Here is an 8,631-nt window from a genome sequence, read left to right on the forward strand (position 1 = left end):
CCTCGCGGCGGGAGGAGACACCCGATGGAGAGGAGCCCCACTGCCTGATGGGATAAGACTCTTGATTTTAACATCCCAAACCCCCCACCACCCAACCCCACCCCACCCAACTTGATAGCCTCTTTAGAGCATCCTCTGCCCCCACCCCGCCACCCGCACCACTCGCCCCCAGACCCCTCTGTACAGATTCCAGCTGTGTTCCCGCGCTCTGATCTGCTCTTTCCTCTCACCATTCATTTTGCCAAAGAGTAACACAACTGAAAGAGAAGGGACACCTACTTTTGGCAAAGGAAGAGAATCCCATTGGTTGTCACTCCTCTTGAGTGTTTTTTATGTCTTTTTTTTTTTTTTTTTGCTTGGTCTAACATTTTGCTGGAAGGAAGAACAGACTTTGAGAGAATGAAGACTTTACTAATGCCCACTCTCCCATCCCACACCACCACCACCACCACAGAGGCAAAGCGAACATATGAACTGATAGTACAGTACCCTCCACCTCTTGTGGAGTCTGTGGAGTTGTTTTTGTTTTTTTTCTTCTTTTTCCTCATGTTGAATAAATTCAAGGCCCCAATTTTCCTTTGTAATGAGAAATGTTCCAACATGGCATGCTAGTTTTCTACTTCACTGATTTACCTCTGTTGTCGAAATGTCAAACACAATTTCATTTTTTCTCGTTTATTGTTTTTTTTTTTTTTTTTTTTTTTGTAAGTGTGACATCAACGCTCCTGTGGAATGTAAGTGTTGAACAGATCAGTGCAATGAGCTCTCAGACATGCAGTGTGTGTGTGTGTGTGTGTGTGTTTGGCGTGGGAGGGGGGGGGGTGGGGGTGTTGAATATGAATTTGAAGTGACATCAGCGAGGAGGGGCCTAATGTAATCCATGATTTCTAGATTTTTTTTTCATTTGGTTGTAGAGGTTTGGGTAAAGTGAGCGCGATGGAGGAACATCGTGTCGGCGTGTGAGGAATCATCAGTGGATTTATTTCAGCAAATTCTGCAATATCCTCGGAATAACAAGTTGTAACACACAGATCTGCCTGTGAACACACACACAGACAGACACAGACACACACACTTTGTGCCGCCTCACAGCAGCAGCAGCAGTATTTCCATTCCCTATGAGACAATACAAATGGTGTAAAATGGCTGTTTATTAGAGCTCCACCAGGACTGTCAAGTGAAGAGATCTGGGGTGATGAAGTTCCCCCGTTGAGAATACAGACTGAACTGTCTGTATGTCTCTATGAGTGAGTGTGTGTGTGTCTGTGTGTGTGTATGTGTGTGTGTGTGGCTTTATGAGTGTGTTTTATCACATTGTCCAAGCTGCAAAGGAAAAAAAAATCAAACTGAGCATAGAAATCCAGAGAAACAGGGGCACAAGGGGCAAAACCAGAGCAGACATGTTGTCTCGCTGCTGCCATCAATTGATTCGGCGGAGGCGGCTCGAGCCTTTCTCCTCTATATTCTTGAGATCTCATCCATTCGCTCTGCCCTCCTTATTCTTTCTCTCCCTAGCTGTCAACTCCCTCCTGCCTCCATCTCTCTTTCTTTTCACCCTAATTTTCTTCCCCATGTGGCAAAACGCAATGAGCTTTCTCTTTTTCTTTTTTCTTGTTGCACCCAGTATCTCTGCTGACATTCCCGCTGATCACATCACGCAGACCAACCTCTGGTTTGCAACTTCTCTGATTATTCTCGAGCTCCTTTCTTTCTTTTTTTCCCACCGCCAACAGAGGAGAGGGGGTTGGCGGGTGTGTGTAGGCAGATCAAAGCTGAGACGGATAGGTATGGCAACAGCTCTGTAGGACATGTCTGTTTATGTGTGTTTACCGCTGATTCGCTGCAGGAGGCCTGTGCATCAGTCTGCCTCCTTAAGACTGAAAATACACTTCACCTGCTGTGGCGACTCTGAGAAAATGCCTTCCAGTGTGTCTGCTCTGGGCTTTTCAGCTCCTGTATGTACATACAGGACTTGCTCATTGTTCTAAGATAATAATAGCTTTGATTATGATTACATCATGCCAGGAGACACTTTAAAAGTCAGATATATTCCCTCAATGTACAGGAAAACTGTATCTGCAGCATGTACAACAGGTCAAAGTGGAAACAGGAAGTTAAGCCAGGGTTATTTTTGCCTTCATTCACAACAAATGCCGTATTCAGATGCAGGAGTGGGTGCGAGGAGCAGTTCACATTTTGCACGTCAGTCGGAGACATATGCAGATTTTTTAAGACCATTTCCACCTGCTACCTACAGTTAAAGTCTCCAGGGTGCAGTATATAAAGGTGTAAACTGCCTCAGGCGCAGTCTGTGCACAGCAAGAAAGTTTTGTAGAGCGATGTCATGGATGTGTAAAAAAGTTGTTACTTGTGTTTCAACAGCCCATACGACTGCTCAGTTTCTTCCAAATCTGTTGCTTTTTCTTTTTTTTTGTGACCATTTAACTGCTGATGTGGCGGCATCCAAAATCACTCCCCCATTCTCTCATTCACAGCTCCCTATATAACAGACAGTTGAATAAATTTGCATCACTGCTCAGAGGATAAATTCACTGTAAACATAGAGTACTATGTGCTAGGAAAGGGTGTGATTGTGGAAACAGGTTGCATTTTCTTAATCCTTTACTTAATCCAACCTTCAAAGCTCCAATTGATTCTTTTGTTTCTCCAGCCCCCCTGATGACCTATTTCAATTAGTGGAAAAGTCTGGGATGTGGGCGGTAAATCAAGATGTCTAGAGTCTGCTTGTTTGTTTCTCGGGCCTGTCGAGACTTCTGTATCGAAGTGTGCTGCCACATTCCCACATCTCAAAAACGATGCCCCGAAACTACAAAGATTTAGGTCATGCTGTAATAATCTGAAATCGTCCTTTATCAAGGGAGGACAGGTGATCGTCCGTCTGCTGCTGAAAGCCGAGTAGAGAAATCATTGGGACCAGAAAAGGCTGTCGTTCTAATTTAATTTTTTTCCCAAGGTTGAGATTTGGGTTGTTGAGTGTCACTTTAGAGGAAACCTTGGGACTCAGACACAGTGCAATGCTGCTACAGTTACTAACAAATAGAAACACCCAGGTTCACCCAGTCTGGTTCCCTGAGGTCCTTAACATTTTCTTTTCTTTTTATCATCGGTTTTGAAATTGAAATCTGAGTGACACACATGTAAAGACAAGGAGAGGGAGAAGGGTCTCTGTGCATCATCAGGAAGCAACAGATTTGGGTTGCGATGTGCAGCGACCCTGCTGGCTGTGATTCACTGCCTTACCCCCATCCATCCATATGCTTCAACTCCTCTTGTTGTGTCCACAGGAGGGGTGGGGTAGGGGGGCTAAACATGACAGCTGCTGATGTACAGCTCAGGCACGAGTGGTCACATCACCTCTGCTTGGCTGCCTCCACAAAGTCTACACATCCTTTATTTACTGCCTCGATCTGCTCTACACACACACACATACATGGCGCTACATATACGGTAGCTGGCAGCGACAGTACGGTAGAAATACAGCTGTGGCTCTTTGAACGCCTCGAAAGCAGCTGTAAGGTAATTTCTCTACCCAGGAGAGGTTATTGCAGGAATAGGCCTCGCTGTTACAGTCCCTGTGCATGCGTGAGACTGCAAATGTATCCTCACTGCAGGCAACGGAGTTCTGAAGGAACGCAAGATAAATATTTTTTTTTGTTGTGTTGCTTTGTCTTGCATTGGGGTGTGGAAAAGCGTTTAATAATGTCAGAGGTGTCACAGCCAAAAGCCAAATCTGGTGTCTTTCTCCGAAAAAAAACCTGACGTCATACTTCAGAGACGCAGCCTGCAAACTCTGTAACGCGTTGCCTCCGACTGATCTGACTGAGCTGACATTCTGACATTTTCTCCTCCGTGTGAACTCCCTCTCAGCTCTGCCACCGTCACCCAGTTTTTATGTCAGAAAATGTTCCCCCATGTTTTTTTTTTGTTTGTTTTTTTAGAAAGCAGGGATGAATGCTATTTTAACAAAAAAAAAGATCTAAAAAAAAAGAAATAAAAAGCTGTTTTATGTTATTTTTGTACATTGGATGTCGCTGTTTTCATGTTTGTTTTTATACGATATACTGTTTTTCTTGTTGTAGGCTGTTTTACTGTCTTTTTTTTAATTATTATTATTATTATTATTAATAATTCATGACAGAGGCTCTTTGTCGCACATTATGAGAACATGACACCATTAAGCATTTGTTTCGAAGAGGATTAGTCTTCACGATGTTCCTCTACAAGGTGCAAAAATGCCTTTCTGTCTTAACATTGCTACAGGCAGTGAAAGTAATTAAGTCAGAATTGATAGAGAGGGAAACATTTGGCTTATAGCATCGGGCGGGCGAGGCCCACAAAAGACAGACTGCACGCTTGTCGACGTGCTTCTTCGTGTTAAGATCTAGTTTAATTAAATTAGGGTGTGCTGCTATAATTTGCAGTATGTCTTTTTTAAAACTGCCAGTGTAAGGCCCATTATGTATTTCTAGAGCATGAACTATTAGATGACACCGCAGCACAGAGCTAATGTTACGACAGTCTCAGTATCAGCGCTGTAGCCTACATTAGCCCAGGATGTAAATATGCTCATTTTACAACTGATGTAACTTGCTTTTTACCTCTGCCACTTGTACTCACATTTTCACACAGTTTATTGGGCCCTCTACTAATTTTTAACACGCCTAACAACCCACGCTCTTCTGTGCTCATTTACAGACATATCCACCACCTTTATGTTGTTCATCTTCTCATGTTTGATAGTTTTCCCTGCCTCCAGTTTCCCCCCTTCGAAGTGCAGGAGCAGTGTAAATTTGATGTAAATTTGTGTTTTCTTTCTTGTCAGTATGGTTTTCATATTTTATTTGACTGCATTTGCATCTTGTAGTAAGACACATTTCCTTATGTTTATTTTAATTTTTTGTTATCTTTGGAAGGAATATTAAGTTTTCCCTCTTATCCATGGAAGCACTCCCAGAGATGGTAAAGGAAGAATGCACAGTAATTGGGTTTTGTCTGCTGTGAAGAATTATGAGAAGTAGAATCTGTTTTTTATTTCATTTTTTTTATTTTTTATTTTTTTTGCCACCCTCAACATATTATTTCTGTAATCTCTTCCTAATCCTTCCCCTCCGTGCTAATGTTGAATATCTGAGCAGTGGAAATGTATGCTCTAGAAATGGTGTGTTTGATGTTGTGTTCTGCTGGGTGGCACTATCTGATACCTGCCAGCCTTGTCCTGTGGAGTTTTCTGCTACATGTGAAAGCACTCTGAATATCTATACTAGGTGGTGCACTACCTTCTCTCTTTATTCTCTAAATCAACTATTTTTTAAATAAAGGAAAGAGTGTCACAAAAATCCCACGATACCGTACGCTCATTGCCTTTCATGTTTAATGACTCGACGCTCCTGATGTGCTCCTTTTTATATGTCATTGTCAATTATATAGGCAGTGTTTTATACAGCGTTTGATGCTGATTTTTTTTTTTTTTTTGCGGTTGGGAGACAGGACTTGGCATGAACAGCAAAGTGAAGCTGTGTCACAGCACATCGCATGGTGTATTTAGTAAAAGAGAGTGGCATAGCTGCCTTAAATGGCCTCTATTTAAAAAAAACATAACAAAACCTTGAGGGACTGTTTGTCCTAAAGACGCTGAGATGAGCTAATGGTAGTCAGAGTGTGAAAAGGTTTTTTTTTTCTTTTTTTCCACTTTTTTTTAAGAGAAAGAGAGAACAAAAGGAAGATGATGATGAAAGTGGGAACTGTCGCCAATTTGTCTCATGTTTCTCCCCACCATTGGGACGAGCAGCAGCGGACTATTTTTTGTGTGGAGCTTTATCCCCATTTTTAACCTAATTGTTATCAGGCCCATGTGTGACAGTGAGTGGAGTTTACTGTGCCATTCCATCCTGGCTTTTTGTTTTACATCACTGTTCCTTCTATGCAAAAATATGACCTATTTTAGCCTTTGTACAGATTATTTTGTATGAGTAACATGTATTGAAATAAAGTGAACAGATTAAACCATGGATTTTTTTTTCTCCCCTGGCTAGTTAGTTATTACAGCATTTCATTTTGTTTTGATGAGACTGTTTTAGTTTTAGTTCCCAGAAAACATTAATCAGCTCGTTAGCCTGCAATAGAGGCGGTTTGCTGGTTGTTTCTGCTCCAATCCAATCTAAAGGGTTGCCAGGTCTGAATTGGCTTACTTTTTAGGTGATACAGATGATACAGACATAGACAAAATTGTTGGTACCGTTCCATTAAAGAGGAACTATGCAAGACCTTTACCTCTATCAAGTTTAAATGATTAATTAATTAAACAGCTTCGGAAGAATTGTGACGGATAAATGACTTTCACGTAGCGCCGAAAACCAACCTTGCAAGATCAGCACCTCTGCCAGTGTCCGAGCTCTCGCCCTGGCGGCACCACAACATGTAACCTAACCCGTGTTTTGACAGATAAAACACACAAATATACACATTGTAACATGTATATGATATACAAACGTTATCCACCGCTACACAAATAGCTTTATCATCGGCGAAACAGTGAAAAATGCATAGACCTGCATAGTTCGCCTTTAAAGAAAGACAAACCCACAACTGTCACTGAAATAACTTGGAGCTGACAAATGTAATAGTAAATAAAAAATTTGTGAAAAATAAAGAAATGAAAATCAGACAAACAGAATTATTTTAAAAAACAAACTATGAAGCTGGCCTGGACAAAACAGATGGCACCCTTAACTGCTCCAGCTGTCTCGGGTGTGAAGGGGGCAGAACAGTCCAATATTTTGTTCTTAGCCATTCTTTGGTGTTTTTAGATGTGTGTTTTGGGTCATTACCGTGTTGGGTGGATCTAGGCAGCACATTTTCCTCCAGATTGCCTTGAAAGTCTTGAGAACCCTGTACAGATTCAAGACACCCTGTGCCAGGTGCAGCAAAGCAGCCGCAGAACAGAACTGACCCTGATCCATGTTTCACAGTAGGTACAGTGTTCTTATGTGACTTGCCAAAAAGCTTCAGTTTTGGATCAAAAATCTTCAGTTCGTCTCAGCTGCCAACAAAGCTTCTGGGAGAACGTCCTTTGGTCCTTTATTTTTGTCAGTTTCAAGTTATTTCAGGGACAATTGTGGGCTTTTCTTGCTTTAACAGAAGGGTACCAACAATTTTGTCCGCATCTGCATATGGATTTTTATTGGCATATTTTTTTAAAACCTGTTTTTATACCTGGGTTTCGGGCTGGTTCTGAGTTGCTGTTTGGCTGCTTTTTGCCTCACAGACCTGGCAACCCTGATTCTCAATCTATCAATCTTTTTAACTGCACAGCAGCACTGCAACTTTGGTGCAGGCTACATACTTTCATACTTTCAATTTGTTCTGCTTTTAAACCCATTGTCAACTTTTAAATTATATTTCAATGTCCTGTCTGGAGAAAACTAAAATTTCATATTTTTTGCAAAAATCCAATGAAAGTAAAATCTATTTGCTTTCATATTCAAGGGGAAAAGATATGCGATTTCCAAAATATGACTACCTAGGAATATAAACGAGAGGAGGGGAGTGGGAGACGTGCCCTTGAGCTACCCCCATAAAACCAAAATGTTTTTTATTTTTAAGCAAACCGTCTGCTGGCACTAGCTTACTGTAAGACAGTGGTGACAGTTTTCTCATCTCACTCTCCACGAGTAACCCTAATATATAGAAGTTAATATACATTTTTTTTTAATACAAAAGGTGAAGCAAGCTGTTACACAGATAGGAAGAAGAAACCCAAGTTGTGCTACTTCTATTCACAAAAAGAGAGCGAGATCAATCTCATTAAGTCTCCATGTACCTCTGGCAAGGAACCGAGGCACCTAAGGGACTTCATGTCCTTCCATCACGCCACAGGAGACATTTGATGTAATGATTAAAAATAAAAAATAAAAACCTTGTGATTAAGTATTCACGTACAGTACTCCCACTGCCAAGGACAGAGCTACATTTTCATGAGCTAGTGTTTGAAAACAGAGTCAGTGTTGAATCTTTTATACATTTACTTACAGTAACTTTATGCTCTCTGCGACTTCTCTGCACCCTATCCTCAGATGATCCCGCTGCTCGCTCTGACAGATGATCCATATCCCACATCGATTATAGATACAGTTTTACATCTAAAACTCATTAACAGGAAAGGTGGCTTGACATTATTTGCTCTGCGACTCATCTCAACATCGGCTTTCAGGGACAAACACAGCACAGCAAAAAAAAAAAAACATCAGAGCAACACGCCTCATATCGTTTAACTGTGTCAGATGTTCTCAGAGATGCCATTGTCCAGCCATGTGTCAACAGTCATTTTGTCTGACTCTTTGCAGGAGAGTGTCTGTCTTTCAAGATGTAATTTGTAGATAAACACACAAGCCTTTCAGAAGCAATAAATACTGAAATTGAAACACAACAGGATATTAGAACTTATAGAGAAAGACAGAGAACGAAGTTGAAAGAAATCTCCTCTGTAACTGGCAGCAGGCTGACAATTAACTCCAAAGCTTACAGGCCATTCATCTGCAGTCAGCCAGAGATATTTTTTGTGTAATCTGACCCACCGGCCTACATAGAGGGTTCTGGGTCCTACCAGCATGG

Source organism: Trachurus trachurus, assembly GCF_905171665.1.
Source record: "Trachurus trachurus genome assembly, chromosome: 6".
In the NCBI taxonomy this organism is placed as follows: Eukaryota; Metazoa; Chordata; class Actinopteri; order Carangiformes; family Carangidae; genus Trachurus; species Trachurus trachurus.